Here is a 14,262-nt window from a genome sequence, read left to right on the forward strand (position 1 = left end):
TGGAGGAACCCGATTGGAAGGACCATGGATTGCCTCAGTGCTGGTAGGAGCTTCCCCACTGTTGCATAAATATGGTGGACCAAGTGTTCTCGAGCCAGGAAGATCTCAGAGATACCCCCTTGGAAAGCCCAGATGTTAAATACTTCACTGATGGTAGTAGTTTCATAACAGATGGGGTGCGATATGCGGGGTGTGCAGTACTGATCCAACACTCGGTAGTTGAGGCTCAAGCCTTACCTTCTGGCACTTCTGCTCAGAAGGCTGAATTAATAGCATTAACCAGAGCACTGTTATTGGCCAAGGGGAAGAAAGTAAACATATATACTGATTCACGATATGCTTCTGCAACCCTGCAAGCCCATGAGGCAGTATGCAAAGAGAGAGGACTTTTGACTACTGAAGGAAAAGAAAGAAAAAAAAATAAAGAGGAAATTTTGCAATTATTAGAAGCCACATAAGCTCCAAAGAAGGTGGCTGTCATTCATTGCAAAGGACACCAAATCAGGAAAAGCTGTGAGGCACAAGGCAACAGAAAGGCAGATCAGGAGACTAGGCGGGCAGCAAGGAACAAGGCTTCACCTGAAGAAAGAACTCTAGCAATGCCTCTCCTTATAGAGCCCCCTTTACCGGAGGTACCCAATTACTCTCAAGTGAAAAAGCTTGGTTTGGTCAGGAAACAGGAAAATATATTAAAGGTGGATGGTGGCTGTTCTCTGATGGGAGGCTAGCCATCCCAGAAACAGTAGCCCCAAGGTTTGTGAAGAAGATCCATCAAGGAACACACGTTGGAAGGATGGCCCTAGAGACTTTAATAGGTCGGCATTTCTGTGTGCCACGGCCCTCTGCCATCACCGTGCTGTTTGTGAACAATGTCTATCCTGTGCCCAGAATAATCCAAAACAAGGACCTACTCGACCTCCAGGAATTCAGGAAGTGGGAGCTGTGCCCTGTGAGAACCTGCTTGTAGACTTTACTGAGTTGCCTCGAGCAGGGGGTTACCGGTATATGCTAGTGTTTGTTTGCACCTACTCGGGGTGGGTTGAGGCCTTCCCCACCAGAACTGAAAAGGCACGAGGGGTGACAAAGGTGCTACTGAAGGACATCATACCAAGGTTTGGATCGCCTCTAACCCTAGGATCAGACAATGGTCCTGCATTTGTGGCAGAAGTTGTACAACAGCTGACTCAATTTTAAAGATCAAATAGAAACTGCACACAGCCTACCGACCACAGAGTTAAGGGAAGGTGGAACGCATTGTTTGGACGAACGGAGGCAAGATGGTGCACTTCCGGGTTCTTCTTCACCAACTTTTCCCTTCTCGCACGCGCGAAAATGCAGCCAGTGCCCAGGGAGGGTGCAGGCCAACTGGGCATGTGCCAGGTGACGTCAATCCGAAGAGACCAAGATTTACCTGGTCGCACCTGCGGAACGCCCCCTGACACGCCCGTGCCCCGCCTATTGCCCTCCCACTCCTAGAAAAGCCGCTCCAGACGGATGCCACGTGCGGACTTCCCAGCCCCACTCCTGTTGGGATGTCGGGACTGCATCAGGAACTCCGCCTGAGAGCCCCACCGGGGGACTCTGTCGGCCTTCTTTGCTGGAGGCCGACAGACCTCTTCCCCACACCTTAGGTGACCAAAATAAACTTGCAGTTTTGCTCCTACACTTGCCTACTCGCTGGTTCTTTTGTGCCCGCTTTGGTGGTCTTAGAAAAACAAATCACGCATGAACCGGACATTCAAACAGCTACTGAAGAAATTGTGTCAAGAAACTCACCAGAGGTAGGATCAGGTCTTACCCACGGTCCTCCTCTGAGTCGGGTGCACCTCCACCAAACAAACTGGGTATTTGCCCTATGAGATTTTGTTTGGCCGGCCACCCCCACCCCCGTCGTAAGTCAGATTAAGGGTAATTTCTATAAACGAGAACAACTAACTTTAAGAAAGCAAATGCAGACTTTAAGTATGGCCATGTAAAAATGCATGGCTAGGTATAGAAAAATGACTGTAAGTCTAACAGACCCAGTACACCCTTTCAAACCTAAGGATTTTGTTTAAGCTAAAAAAAAAAAATGGAATCCAACCACTCTAGGACCCATATAGGATAGGCCTCATATTGTAATCATGTCTACTTCCACTGCTGTGAAAGTTGCAGGTATCACACCTTGGATTCATCCCAGCCGGCTGAAACCAGCGGCAGCAGTGACTCCCGATCATGACCAGTGGATTAACCAATAAGACCCAGATCTCCCCACCCGAATAGTCCTACGCCCAGCGGTAAGAAGGACAACTGCCCTGCTCTGACCACACCGGAGGCTGGTCAGTCTATGCATGGCTGAAGCTTGAGGATCCTGTAAGATCTGCTCTAGTCACATCCCGGAAGCTGACTAGTCTATGCACAGCTGAAGCTAAGAGGACCATCTCCGGATAAGTAAATGTGGATACAATTTATAAGCCTAGTTATAATTCTGTCAATACTGATTGTTCTGTTGTTATGTTATTACTGCAAATGCTGCAAATGTCTATGCCCAGAAGAAGGTTTGCTACGCCCATGTGTAGTGTTAGCATGTTTCTATTACATACACTGATGTTGTTACCATTTCCGCCTGTACTAGAAAAGGAGAAACCTTTAGAAGGATGCCCACACTGTGTACACACTAACTGGGTAAAAACATAGGATAGTTAAAACTCTAGTGTACCATACGTACTATAAGTGTACAAGAACCAAGTTAGGAACCTACACATACAACCAGAAACAGTCTGCAATGGTTTAACACAAGAGAGGCTTAGCAGAAGCAGCCCTAAGTATCTGTACAGAGAACCACAAATCGGATGCCCAGACCGTAACATTCAGTGGTCTATGCTAACACAGCTCCAACACATATTCAGGAAGGACTGCTCTAAGTAGTATGTCAACCAAACCAAATTGTAAGACAAGAACATGCAATCCTTTAAAATTTACTATCTTAAAGCCAGAGCTACCTTTTTGGTCTACAGGACAGACAGCACTATTAGGAGTTAATAGACAAGAAGCAGGCCTTGAAGTTCCACTACTAATTGTCAAATAGACTAAAAAGACTCAAATGTGTCCAACCCCACAATTTTTGGGTCCATAAGTCATTCAATAAGCATTTTGATCAGTCAGTGCCTGAGCTTTCCCATCAACCAAAAACGTACTCAACTAGCTGAAAACATAGCTGGCAGCTTAGGAATTTCCTTATGCTTCGTATGTGGAGGAACTGATATGGGGAACCAGTGGCCGGGAGAGGCAAAGAAATTAATGCTACAAGATAACTTCGCTTCGCCTAACCCTGCCAGTGAACCTACCGCCTCAGTAAGTGTTTGGTTGTTAAAAACCTCCATAATTGGAAAATACTGTATCTCCCATTAAGGAAAGACTTTCACAGAGGCAGTAGGAGAAACCACCTGCCTAGGGCAGCGTATTACAATGAGCCAAAAACAAAACTCAACGGAGAAACACCCAGAACCACTCCTACTTACCAGATCCAAATCCTTTCTCTCGATTCTCTACTCTAAGCCACTCTTGGCATCAGCTAGAGGCTCCAGATGCTTGGAAAGCACCCTCTGGCCTATATTGGATATGTGGAACACGGGCATATCGGCAACTGCCGGCTAAATGGACAAGGACATGTGTGTTAGAAACAATCAAGCCATCCTTCTTTTTACTTCCTCTAAACCAAGGGGAACTCTCAGGGTATCCAATTTATGATAAAAATAAAAAAACTAGAAGCAGCATAATCACAGCTAGAATACGCAAGTCGGCCCAAGTTCCAGTTTAGACTTGGTCCGGATGGTCCCCGGATTCCTTGTTTGGAGGATGGTTCTCAACCTTTGGAGGATTCAAACCCTCATTGGTAGGTTTTTTCTTATTCTTGGCACCTGCCTCATCCTCCCTTGCCTTTTACCCCTGTGTATTAGGAGTATTCAGTCAACTATAGAGGCAGCCGTAACCCAACACACTACCACACCATGGATGGCATTAACCAAATATCAGCCACTGCCAGTAAAAGCAGCAGCTCAGCTCCACGAAGAGGTGGCAAATAGTGGTGCTTTCTATTAACACCTTTGTTATAAAAAGCACCAAAGGGGGGAAATGAAACAGGAAAGAATAGAAATTAAAGAACGTGTAAACAAAAACTCCGTTGTGTGTAAGAAAACCCAATTCCCCCTGAGGAAGAGAAAGAAGTGGAGCCCTCTAAAAATTAACTGCCTGTTTTTCTGTCTGTGGCTACTGAGCCTTCTCTCTCCCTATCCCAGGCATTGTGAAGACCCTGTTTCTCCAGCTGTGCAGCTGCAAGGGCCCTAGACAGATAAGTCATAAAACATGTTGTTCCTTGAAAAGTAAAAAATTATGTAATGCATGTCTCAATTGAATAACTGTCTTTGTTTCTCGCTTCTGTAACGTGCTTCCCCCTGCATAGATCTCCCCCTGCCCCACGAAATGCTTAAGAAGCAGAGCTCCCTGCCGCCCCACGAAATGCTTAAAAGGTAACTCGACTCTTTGTTCAGGGCTCAGTCCTTTGGATGTTAATCCGACTGGGTGGCTGCACCTGAATAATTAAATAATTCCTCCTCAACCCCTCGTTCTCTCTGATTCCTTAATTATCCCACTGCCATTTCAAAGCATAATTTGCGAGTTTCTTGGGCTAAGAATATGGCTCTAAAGGACTGATGACATCAATTATTCGGGAGTACAGAATATTACCATTCTCGATTCGGTTATCCCCTTCACACTGTAATTTCCACATGGATATTAATAGCACTATTTGAAGTAGAGGAAAAATGAATTTAGTGAGTAGCATTCCTTCAGAATTCTGTGGCAAGCCTAAAAAAAATCACATTTACAAAAACAGAGTTAACCGTTACCCTCTTAATTTATGTTAATACCTTCCTGTAATGGTCTGAATTCACATGCTTTGCAAAGTGGTCAATTTACCAAAACAATTATGATTTTCCTGGCCGGGTGCAGTGACTCACACCTATAATCGCAGCACTTTGGGAGGCCGAGGCGGGCGGATCACAAGGTCAGGAGATTGAGACCATCCTGGCTAACACAGTGAAACCCTGTCTCTACTAAAAACACACACAAAAAATTAGCCGGGCGTGGTGGCAGGCGCCTGTAGACCCAGCTACTCAGGAGACTGAGGCAGGAGAATGGTGTGAACCTGGGAGGCGGAGTTTGCAGTGAGTCAAGATCGCACCACTGCACTCTGGCCTGGGCGACAGAGCAAGACTGTCTCAAAAAAAAAAAAAAAAAAAAAAAAATACCATCCTGGCTAACACGGTGAAACCCCGTCTCTACTAAAAAATACAAAAAAAAATCTAGCTGGGCGAGGTGGCGGGCACCTGTAGTCCCAGCTACTCGGGAGGCTGAGGCAGGAGAATGGCGTAAACCCGGGAGGCGGAGCTTGCAGTGAGCTGAGATCCGGCCACTGCACTCCAGCCCGGGCGACAGAGCGAGACTCTGTCTCAAAAAAAAAAAAAAAATTATGATTTTCCTGCATTCATATGAAATAATTTATTTTAACACACTGTTTTATATGTGTGTGTGCGCACATATGTGCATATATGTATACACACACACTAAGCAACAAACCAGAATTTTTTTTTTTTTGAGACAGAGTTTCGCTCTGTCACCTAGGTTAGAGTGCAGTTGCATGATCCCTGCTCACTGCAAACTCTGCCTCCTGGCTTCAAGTGGTTCTCCTGCCTCAGCCTCTTGAGTACCTGGGATTACAGGCATGTGCCCCCACACCTGGCTAATTTTTTTTGTTTGTTTGTTTGTTTTCTGTTGAGACAGAGTATCACTTTTGTTGTCCAGGCTGGAGTGCAATGGCGCAATCTGCGCTCACTTCAACCTCCACTTTCTTTCAAACGATTTTCTGCTTTCAAATGATTTTCCTGCCTCAGCCTCCCAAGTAGCTTGGATTACAGGTTCCCACCACCACGCCCAGCTAATTTTTTTTGTATTTTTAGTAGAGAGAGGGTTTTACCATGCTGGCCAGGCTGGTCTCAAACTCCTGACCTCAGGTGATCTGCCTGCCTTGGCCCCCCAAAGTGTTGGGATTACAGGCATGAGCCACTGCGCCTGGACATTTTTTTGTATTTTTTAGTAGAGATGGGGTTTCACCATGTTGGTCAGACTGGTCTCAAACTCCTGACCTCGTGATCTGCCCGTTTCAGCCTTCCAAAGTGCTGGGATTACAGGCGTGAGCCATCACGCCCGGCCGAGCCGCTCCCACCTTTTATCTATTGTGAATAACACCGCTATCAACAGGGATGGGCGAGTGTCTCTTTTATTTCCTTGCTTTCAATTTTGGGGGATATATGCCCAGAAGTGGAATTGCTAGAGCGGTAAAATTTCTCGAGGAACTGCCATACTGTTTCCTAGAGGGGCGGCACTATTTTACATTCCACCAGCAGTGCACAACTGTTCCAGTTTCTCCACATCTTCACCAATATTCGTTATTTTCCGGGTTTTCTTTGATACTAGTCAATGTAGTAGGAGTGAAATGGTATCTTGTTGTCATTTCCATCTCCCTAATGATTAGTGATGCTAAGAAATGTCTATTCAAGTCCTTTGCTCATTTTTTTTTTTTAAGACAGATCTCGGCTCACGCAACCTCAACCTCCCGGGTTGAAGTGATTCTCCTGCCTCAGCCTCCCAAGTAGCTGAGACTACAGGCATGCGCCACCACGCCCAGCTGCTTTTTGGTATTTTTAGTAGAGATGGAGTTTCACCATGTTGGCCAGGCTGGTCTTGAACTCCTGACCTCAGGTGATCTGCCTGCCTCAGCCTCCCAAAATGCTGGGATTACACGTGTGAGCGACTGCGCCTCGCCTTGCTAATTTCTTAATTTGATTGTTAGGTTTTTGTTGTTGGCTATTTTTTTTAATTGAAGCATAATATTCATACAGAGAAGCCACCAATCCCCAGTGGGCAGCTTGGTAGATTATCGTAGAGTGAATACATCTGGACACCAGCCCTCAGATCAAGAAACAGAATATTACCAGAGCCACCCTCCCCCAGAGCACTAAGATAATTGCTATCCTGACTTCTCACCAGATGTTTCTTTTGCTTGTTTTAGAGCTTCACAGAAACAGAATCGTGCAGTACGCATTCATTTGTGTCTGGCTTCTTCTGCTCAGCATTATGTTGCTGAGATTCACCAACTGTGCATGGCAGCTGTTAATCCATTTTCAGTGCTGTAAGAATTTTACTCTATAAATACACTGAGAGGTACTTATCCATTCTCCTGTTGGAAGTTGGGGCTATTGTGAATTGTGCTGATACAAACATTCTAGTGCACATCATTTGGTGAACACACGTACAGTGCACAGTTCTTTTGGGTCTATGCATAGGAGTGGAATGTGGGGATCACAGGTGTGGTCTCCTTTAGTAGGTATTACCCAAGGGTTTTCCAAAGTGGTTGTGCTATTTTACATTCCCAAAAGTAGTATATGAAGTTTCAGTTACTCCACATTCTTGCCCAAACTTGGTATCAAGTGTTTTTAATTTTAGCCATTCTGGTAGGTGTAACATTGGTTTCTCACTGTGGTTTGAATTTGATGGCTTACGAGGTTGAGCATGTTTTATATGCTTTTTGGCCACTGGGATGTTCATTTGTTCTTTCCTTTCTCTTCCTCCCTCCTCATTCCCTTTTTTGTTCCTCTTCATTTCTTTCACCTATTGGTCTGCCAGCTTTTTTCTTAATTTTTAAAAAAATTTTATTTTACTTTAAGTTCTGGAATACATGTACAGAACGTGCAGGTTTGTTGCATAGGTAAACATGTGCCATGGTGGTTTGCTGCACTTGCCAACCCATCACCTAGGTATTAAGCCCAGCATGCATTTTTCTTATTAATGTACAGGAATTCTCTTTATACTCTACCTGTGATTCACCCTCCTCCATTTCCGCCTCTTTTTTTTAAGAGACAAGAGTCTCACCCTGTCACTCAAGCTGGAGTGCAGTGGCACATTCATGGCTCACTGCAGCCTCAACCTCCCAGGCTCAAGTGATCCTCCTGCCTCGGCCTCCCAGGTATCTGGGACCACAGGTGTGCACTACCACGCCCAGCTAATTTTTCGTTTTTGCTAGATACAAGGTCTTGCTAAGTTGCTCAGGCTGTTCTCTAACTCCTGACCTCAAGAGATCCTCCCACCTTGGCCTCCCAAAGTGCTGGGATTACAGCATGAGTCACCACACCCAGTCCCATCTTTTCACTCTCTTATTGACGAAAAATTCTTAATTTTACTATCACCCAATGTATCAATCATTTTCTTTGGGGATAGTGTTTTGTCTTATTGAAGAAATTTTTACCTGCCTCCTAAGGAACCTTAAAAATCTCCATATGCCTACAAAGTCCCACTGTTCTAATGCCTATTTTGTGCTAGAAAACAAACGAGGCACTGTCCCAAAGGCTACACCTATCTTGTGGGAAAACTATCTTCATCATCATTTGCCAAGCCAGATGATCGGGATGAGGACAATTTCCATGGCTCCCGGCATCTGGAACCCTTCCAGAGTAGCTGGGATTACAGGCACCCACCACAACGCCTGGCTAATTTTTTGTAGTTTTAGTAGAGACGGGGTTTCACCATGTTGGTCAGGCTGGTCTCGAACTCCTGACCTTAGGTGATCCACCCACCTCGGCCTCCCAAAGTGCTGGGATTACAGGCGTGAGCCACCATACCCGGCCTTGTTCTCTTGTATGTCAGTTACCCCTCCATGAGGCTGCTAAACATCCTCCCAGCACACACACACCTGCACACCCTCAAGCAGTTTGCAAGGCAGTGGTTCAAGTTACACTTTAATCCCTCAAGCATGCCCACCTCGCTCTCCAAACCTGCCCTCTTGCAGGATCTACGGTTCTTCTAAGTGTCCTGGTCACAAGGCAGCTGCAGCGATCAACACTCAGAGGTACAGAGCAGGGCAGAGTGTGGTCCCTGCATCTGTCTCGCGCCCACGATCTTGACAGAGACCTTCCCAGGAGCTGTGACTTGAACTTCACAATCTGCAGGGCCCACCCAGGAGCCGTGTCCTCCTCACAGGCAATGGGATCCCCTCCTCTCCACCTTTGTGGGAAGATTGGAAACAAAACAGAGAGAACGTGGGAGGAAAAACACTGAGGAGGTGGATGGACCACAGCTGAGGGTCCCCAGGACAGAGGGAAACACTGAGAGGGTGGATGGGCCACACCTGAGCGTACCAAAGTTGGAGGGAACCACTAGGGGGATGGATGAACCACACCTGAGAGTTCCCAGGACAGAGGGACACACTGAGGGGGTGGATGAACCACACCTGAGAGTTCCCAGGACAGAGGGACACACTGAGGGGGTGGATGGGCCACACCTGAGGGTCCTCAGGACAGAGCGAGGGACGGCTGTTGTTGGGATGATAATTCCACATCTTTGGAGAACAAGAATTCCAGGGAGTTCTCTTCTCTCCAAACAGTGTGGTTATGAACTAGCTCTCACTCCAGGAGGCTTTAAGGCTCCATATAATATCTGTGGTAATAAAGGAAAACAGGCTGGGTGCCACGGCTCACACCTGTAGTCCCAGCACTTTGGGAGGCCAAGGTGGGAGGACCACTAAGGCCAGGAGTCTGAGACCAGCCTGGGCAACATAGCAAAAGCCCATCTCTAAAAATAATTTCAAAAATGTAAAAAAAAAAAAAATAGCGGTAACTGTCACAACTAACATATTGTTACAAACAAAAATTTACACGAAGGTGAAAAAAATCAACTTTTTTTTTTTTTAACCAGAACAATGCCTCAGTCTAGAGAGAGGTGTTTCCTCTCCGGAAGCAGCTGAAGCCCTGAGCTGCTGTCCACAGGCGGACGGACTCTCCAGGAGCCCCCAGTGGGCCTCGGCTCCTCCACGTCAGCTCCTCTCTTGTCCCTCTGCTGGTCCACGGGCGCCGCTGCAGCTGGCCAGGTCTCTGGGAGTCAGAGAGGGCCATGGGTTCCACCCCAGAGCCCACCTCATCAGCACTGTGCTCTCATCATCTGAGCACCAGCCCGGAGGAAAAGGAGAAAGAAAGGGTGAGGCTGATCCCCCAAGCAAAATGGAAACGCCTCCGCCTCCCACCCTCAAAAGCAGCCAACAATGGACCCTGGGCACTGAGGGCCTCATAGAGAGTTGTTTGCACCACAGTAAAATCTACAAAGTTCCAACACAGGAATGTCCGGCTGCCCCAAGGAAGTCTCCAGTAATGTTGAGATCTTTGAATAGGAGCAACGGATCAAGGCCGATGGTCTCTCTGAGGGCCTCAGTTTCCAATCATTTGGTCAAGCTCCCCTTTGGGAATCTGGGTTATGGTTCCTGAGATAGGGGCAAGAGGCATCCACTGACAGCTGCATTTACAGAAATCCATCAAGTCAACAATGCTTGTGAAAGTCAAAGCAGCACAGTAACTCACTGGAAAAGTGAAAGCTTCTCATCATCACACCCATAGAGCTAAGGGGGCGGGGTGGGGGCAATCCCATCACACGCGTGTGCTCTGTGCACTCACAGCCGCCCCTCTCCTCTGCTCTCTGGCTCCTGATTTGCATAGTGAGAGGCAGATACCAGGCTTGAATCAGGAGGGACAGCGCCTTGTCCCAGTAAGTTTGGGTCTTGAGACAGTGAGTAGCAAGGGTGTAGAGAGAAAGGGATTTATCGACAAAGTTAACTGACTTTGATTCTTGAGTTCGATAGGGAGAGTTTGAATAACAAGGGACACCAATACTAACATGTGTTAAACAGACAAACTGCTTCTAATATTTGATAGGCGATAAATGTCGCATTTATTTATACTTCTAAGCAAAGTCAAGTCTCTTTCTCAGTTGCTCATTTTCAGAGAGTGAGAAAGCCCAAGATCTCATGACCTCTTCCCTTTCCTCGGGTTATGGACACCAGGGCTCTGGGGACTGCAGAGCTGGGGAGGTCTCCTGGGAGTCACAGGGGGCCATGGAGGAGAGCAGAGGAGAGGGTGCTGTTCTTGCGTGTGATCAGGTGGCTGTCAGATCCCCGCTCCTACATTCAGTAGGGAGTGACCTTCGGAAAATTATGTAACCTCTCTAAGTCTCGGTTTTCTCATCTGAAAAATGCAGCTGATGGTAATAATCCTCATCCAGGAGAACAGTATTTGTTGATCATCCTCATGGCATTCTTTTTAAGAGCTTCACTGCACTCCATTATATGGGCATTAAATTATTAATTTATTGTGTGCAATCTCAGCTCACTGCAACCTCCACCTCCCGGGTTCAAGCGACTCTCCTGCCTCAGCCCCTCGAGTAGCTGGGATTACAGACGTGTGCCACCACGCGCCCGGCTAATTTTTGTATTTTTATTTTATTTATTTATTTTTTTTTTGAGACGGAGTCTTGCTCTGCCACCCAGGCTGGAGTGCAGTGGCCGGCTCTCAGCTCACTGCAAGCTCTGCCTCCCGGTTGACGCCATTCTCCTGTCTCAGCCTCCCGAGTAGCTGGGACTACAGGCGCCCGCCTCGTCGCCCGGCTGGTTTTTTGCATTTTTTAGTAGAGAGGGGGTTTCACCGTATTAGCCAGGATGGTCTCGATCTCCTGACCTCGTGATCCGCCCGTCTCGGCATCCCAAAGTGCTGGGATTACAGGCTTGAGCCACCGCGCCCGGCCTAATTTTTGTATTTTTAGTCGAGATGGGGTTTCACCATGTTGGCCAGGCTGGTCTCGAACTCCTGACCTCAGGTGATCCACCCACCTCAGTCTCCCAAAGTGCTGGGATTACAGGCCTGAGCCACCACTCCGGGCTCATAGACCTAAATGTAAAACACATTTGTTGAACGCCACGCAACCAGCAGCTTTGCTGTCACCACCAGAGGGACTCACATGATTTGGAGAATTTTCAAACAGGGATATTGATACAAACAAACAGGAAGGACCAGTAGCTCTGCTCGTCTCCCCAGAGACCAGAACCTGCCCAAACCACCCAGCATCCCTGACTGATGACGGTGCCTGAGTATGCTCGTCTCTCCAGAGACCAGAACCCCCCAGCATCCCTGACTGATGACGGTGCCTGCGTGCATGTGAAGAGAAGACACGGCGAGGGGAGATGCCTGTGGAAAGCAGATGGCCTGAGCTCTGTGCGCACGCCCCAGTCCATGGGGAGATCCATCAGCAGCAGTGGAAGCCTCACCGAATCAAGGTGTTAGTGCACAAATTCACACAACTGTTGGCGGAATACCATGCATGCAGATAAAGGAGTGGTTCCTGGGTAGCCATACATAAGAACAAAAACAAACAAAAAATGAGCAGAGGCGGCTGTGACTACACACTGCTGACCGAATTTACAAATTTAGTACGGGCAGGTTACAAACAAATGAACAAAACAGTAACAACAATTCTCAGGAGAAAAGAATCAGAATCCAGCATAGAACAGTCTATAACCTAAAGCATCCAGTGTTCAATGATAAGTTACAAGACAAAAAGAATCAGGAAAGTGTGGGGGGAACCAGTCTATAGAAACCGTCTTTGTGTCCCTAGATGTCACCCTTAGCAAACAAAGACTTCAAAGCAGTTACTGTATGTTAAAAGAACTAAAAAAATGGCCAGGCATGGTGGCTCATGCCTGTAATCCCAGCACTTTGGGAGGCCAAGGCGGGCGGATCACTTGTGGTCAGGAGTTCGAGACCAGCCTGACCAACATCGAGAAACCCCGTCTCTACTAAAAATACAAAATTAGCCAGATGTGGTGGTGCATGCCTGTAATCCCAGGTACTCAGGAGGCTGAGGCAGAAGAATTGCTGGAACCTGGGAGGCAGAGGTTGCAGTGAGCCGAGATCATGCCATTGCGCTCCAGCCTGGGCAACAAGAGCGAAACTCCATCTCAAAAAAAAAGAAAAAGAAAAAGAAAAATGACTTATGAAACATCAAGCACAACGTTTGTAGAATGAGAGCCTCGGAAAGAAAGAAAAGGGGAAAGAAAGAATTATTTATAGAAATAACGACTGAAAACTTACAAAATTTGATATAAAACATTAAATCGATGGAATCAATGTTTACTTCTAGTAAAATAAAAACCCAGATATCCACTCCTACACACCTTGTGTCAACCTATGAAAAGACAAAGAGTAAACATTGAAAACAATAAGACAAAAACTTCTCTTGATGCACAAGAGCACCACGATAAAATTAGCCACTTATTTCTGATCAGAAACAACAGTGAGACCAGGCACCGTGGCTCACACTTGTAATCCCAGCACTTTGAGAAGCCAAGGTGGGTGGATTACCTGAGGTCAGGAATTCAAGACCAGCCTGGCCAATATGGTGAAACCCCGTCTCTACGAAAAACACAAAAATCAGCTGGGCATTTTGGTGTGTGCCTGTAATCCCAGCTACTCGGAGGCTAACGCAGGAGAATCGCTTGAACTTGGAAAGCACAGGTTACATTGGACTGAGATCACGCCACTGGGCAACAAACAGAGGGAGACTCCATCAAAAAGAAAGAAAGAAGGAAGGAGAGAAGGGAGGGAGGGAGGAAGAGAGAGACAAGGAGAGAGAGAGAGAGAGAGAAAACAAGAGAGAAAGATGGGAAAACAATGGGATGACATAGCCAAAGAATGAAAGAAAAAAAAATTGTCAACTAAAAATGCCATGTCCAACAAATCTATCCATTAAAAATAAAAATATTCCCAGATAAAGACAGAAAATTTGCTGCCAGCCATCCTAACTTATAAGAAATACTAAAATAGCCGGGCGCGGTGGCTCAAGCCTGTAATCCCAGCACTTTGGGAGGCTGAGGCGGGCGGATCACAAGGTCAGGAGATCGAGACCATCCTGGCTAACACGGTGAAACCCCGTCTCTACTAAAAAGTACAAAAAACTAGTCGGGCGAGGGGGCGGGCGCCTGTAGTCCCAGCTACTCGGGAGGCTGAGGCAGGAGAATGGCGTGAACCCGGGAGGCGGAGGTTGCAGTGAGCTGAGATCCGGCCACTGCACTCCAGCTTGGGCGACAGAGCGAGACTCCATCTCAAAAAAAAAAAAAAAAAAAAAAGAAATACTAAAATAAAGCTTTTTAAACTGAAAGAAAGGCTTGGTTCGTCTATTTGAAAATACTGAATTGATTTGTCAGTTCAGAGTATGTGTGTGTGTGTGTGTGCCGAATATTCCAAACTGTCTCATACACTTTAACTTTTATTGATTTTAGAAGCAAAAATATTGCAAATACATAAAAATATCCTTGGAAGGCTTAATTAGTTCAATTTTTATACTTTTTTAGTC

The 14,262-nt window shown here is 46.5% G+C and overlaps 1 pseudogene; it reads right to left on the bottom strand.

The window, feature by feature from the left end:
* Positions 1-8,831: 8,831 nt before the first annotated feature.
* Positions 8,832-9,471, bottom strand: LOC117082278 (annotated as a pseudogene).
* Between the last annotated feature and the right edge of the window lie 4,791 nt (positions 9,472-14,262).

This window comes from Trachypithecus francoisi, unplaced genomic scaffold (assembly GCF_009764315.1).
Source record: "Trachypithecus francoisi isolate TF-2019V2 unplaced genomic scaffold, Tfra_2.0 Lachesis_group9, whole genome shotgun sequence".
In the NCBI taxonomy this organism is placed as follows: Eukaryota; Metazoa; Chordata; class Mammalia; order Primates; family Cercopithecidae; genus Trachypithecus; species Trachypithecus francoisi.